Source organism: Alosa sapidissima, chromosome 10, assembly GCF_018492685.1.
Source record: "Alosa sapidissima isolate fAloSap1 chromosome 10, fAloSap1.pri, whole genome shotgun sequence".
Taxonomy (NCBI): Eukaryota; Metazoa; Chordata; class Actinopteri; order Clupeiformes; family Clupeidae; genus Alosa; species Alosa sapidissima.
In genome coordinates, this window is record NC_055966.1 from 25,529,980 (window position 1) to 25,532,479 (window position 2,500).

Below are 2,500 nucleotides of genomic sequence, written 5' to 3' on the forward strand. Positions count from 1 at the left end.
GACATTCAACAGCAGTTTAAAACATTACATCATAAAATTAATTTCTAGGAAATTGTTAAAAAAAATCAGTCACTGCTTCACACTGATCATTATTGATTTTCTCCTGATGTAATGCTCTGATTGATTCATGATGCTGATTTAATTTGTTTTGCTGACAGGAGAATAGTTGGAATGGCTTTGCTTTCAGACCGCAAACCTTCAGGGTATTGTGCAGACCTGTCATTTCATCCCATGCTTTCCATAAATAAAGGCACATTCCTAATCCTATACGGTATGTCAAAGACACAGTGAGCTGTATTAGTGAGGAGGTGTGTGTGCCAGAGCTGTTCCGTTGTGAAGTGACCAGTCTTCTAAATCTCTTCCTATAGACGCTCAGGCCTTCCAACGAGTGAGTCCATTTATGTTTCCATGGACTGACCCTTCCAAAGCTTGACCCCGCTCTCTTCCCCCAAATCACGTCCCAGTTTCCCTCCCTTCCCATGATGCTTTGCCAGAGCGATTGACAGGTGCTGGATGGCCCCATAACCCCCCTAGTCACTGGCAGCAAACACTCCACATGCCGCACGCTGACCTTACATTAATCCTTCACTTTGCCCACAGCTGTGCAAATGCCAAAGGGACTCTGGGCAAACCTTCTACCAGCGGCGCACTTCCAAACAGGGTTAAGGGTGTGTGAGTGTGTGTTTGTAGAAAAGAGGGAGGGAAAAAAGAGAATGTGAATATGCGTGTGTGCAAGTGTGTGTACTTCTTCTCTCTCTTTAGGACACCACATATAGTTGCCGACATGAGTGCATCGACACTTTCTGTGGAAAGGTTTTGGCTGTGGTGTGCGGGGTCAAATAGAAAACAATGAAATCTACTGTAAGTAATCAAACGTTGAAAGCAGACTGTATCTTGTCGGCGCCAATATGCAGTCTGCTCTTCTCCGCTGTGTGTAAAGTGGCCTTTGCTGTGTGTCTCTGATGGTCCACTGTCTAAGTGACCATGGATCACCGTGGCTGACCACCATCCTCTTTTCCCCCAGTTCCACCCACACTCATTCTCACAATGTATACTTTCAGTCAGTCAGTCAGTCAGTCAGTCAGTTTGTCTGTCTGTCTGTGTCTGTCTTTAACACCTTCTGCTCAGTCTCTTAAATCCTGATTCTCTTAAACTCCCTCTCTCTACTGTTCTGATCTCTCTCTCTCTCTCTCTCTCTCTCTCTCTCTCTCTCTCTCTCTACTGTTCTGTTCTCTCTCTCTCTCTCCTTCCTCTCTTTCAGTTCAGCTCAAAGAGGCTACATCTCCACGGTAACTACAGGCATAGTTGTGTTGCCATAGCATAGCCCCCAGTAGCACAAGGGTCTCAACTGAACACACAGGAGAAGACGTTATTAAACATACAGTAACATACAGTAACACATGAAAAGGCCAAAGGGGACACTTCTGGCACTCCATACAGAATTGATGATTCACATCCACATACATAATAACTAATGTACAATTATTCACATTGCATGTTTTTATTTATTTATTTATAATTTTACTTTTTCTTACTCTACACATATTTACACTCTTTTGGACTTTTGCTATTTTGATACATTTCCGGTTAATTGCTCAGCCCTGTTTCCTAGGTAATGGATGTAGGCCTCAGTGCTGTGCTGTGCTGTGCTGTGTACTCCTTTAGTCTGCTGTGTACAGGCCCCAGGGCCTTAATCGGATCGCCTTCACCCCAAAACCCCGGGCCTGACCCCGGCCTGACCCCTCTTAACTCCGTAATACTACAGGATGTCTCACGGAAAAGCTTTTCCCAATCTCCGTTAACAGAAACGCGACACCAGATTCCTTCTGGATGGACCTCATTCTGGTCCGGGGGGGGTCTCGGCACACCTTTTCACAGTCCCGGAGTGTTTGTATTGATTTTTAATGGAGTTTTCCATGTTTATATATAAAAATAACCCCGGGGAATTTTCCACTGTTTTCCAGACCATCAAGCATGACACAGCACATTACTGCTCTGTGAGGCTAGAGTCTCAGATATTATGTGAATCAGGCCATTTGTAAGAGCCTTAGGCTGGTAAACTAGAGCATAGGCCCAGCTGCAGCTTACAGGACTTCTCTTTTCTGCTGTTCTTTTCTTTTCTTTTTTTTCTTTTCTTTTATGAGATGTGTTTTTCTCCATCCTTCACATTTTCCCTCTCATTCCTGTCTGATGTTACCAGCGTTCGGGACAGTTTGACTCGTGGCTTGGTTTCCTGTGTGTGTGTTTGCGTTTGTGTGCGTGTGTGTGTGTGTGTATGTGTGTGTGTTTTTGTGTGTGTGCGCGCACGCTGTAAAGCACAGTCAACCTGCTCCGGGTATTCTACCAGGCGACCTTTGGTTTTTACTGGGCGGCTTGTTAAAACGGAGGTCCTTTTACTGTTGCTTGCACACATGGAAACGATAGCGTCTCCGGCCCATCCATCGCATCCTCACCGGACCCCCCACGCTCCCACTGTCTCTCCTCTGGCGTCGCCGTTGAC

At 45.6% G+C, this 2,500-nt stretch overlaps 1 protein-coding gene across 2 annotated transcripts in view; it reads left to right on the forward strand.

Annotated features, from left to right (window-relative positions):
- me1 (malic enzyme 1, NADP(+)-dependent, cytosolic) overlaps positions 1 to 2,500 on the forward strand; it is a 108,506-nt gene that overhangs the window by 63,498 nt on the left and 42,508 nt on the right. The window lies entirely within an intron of this gene.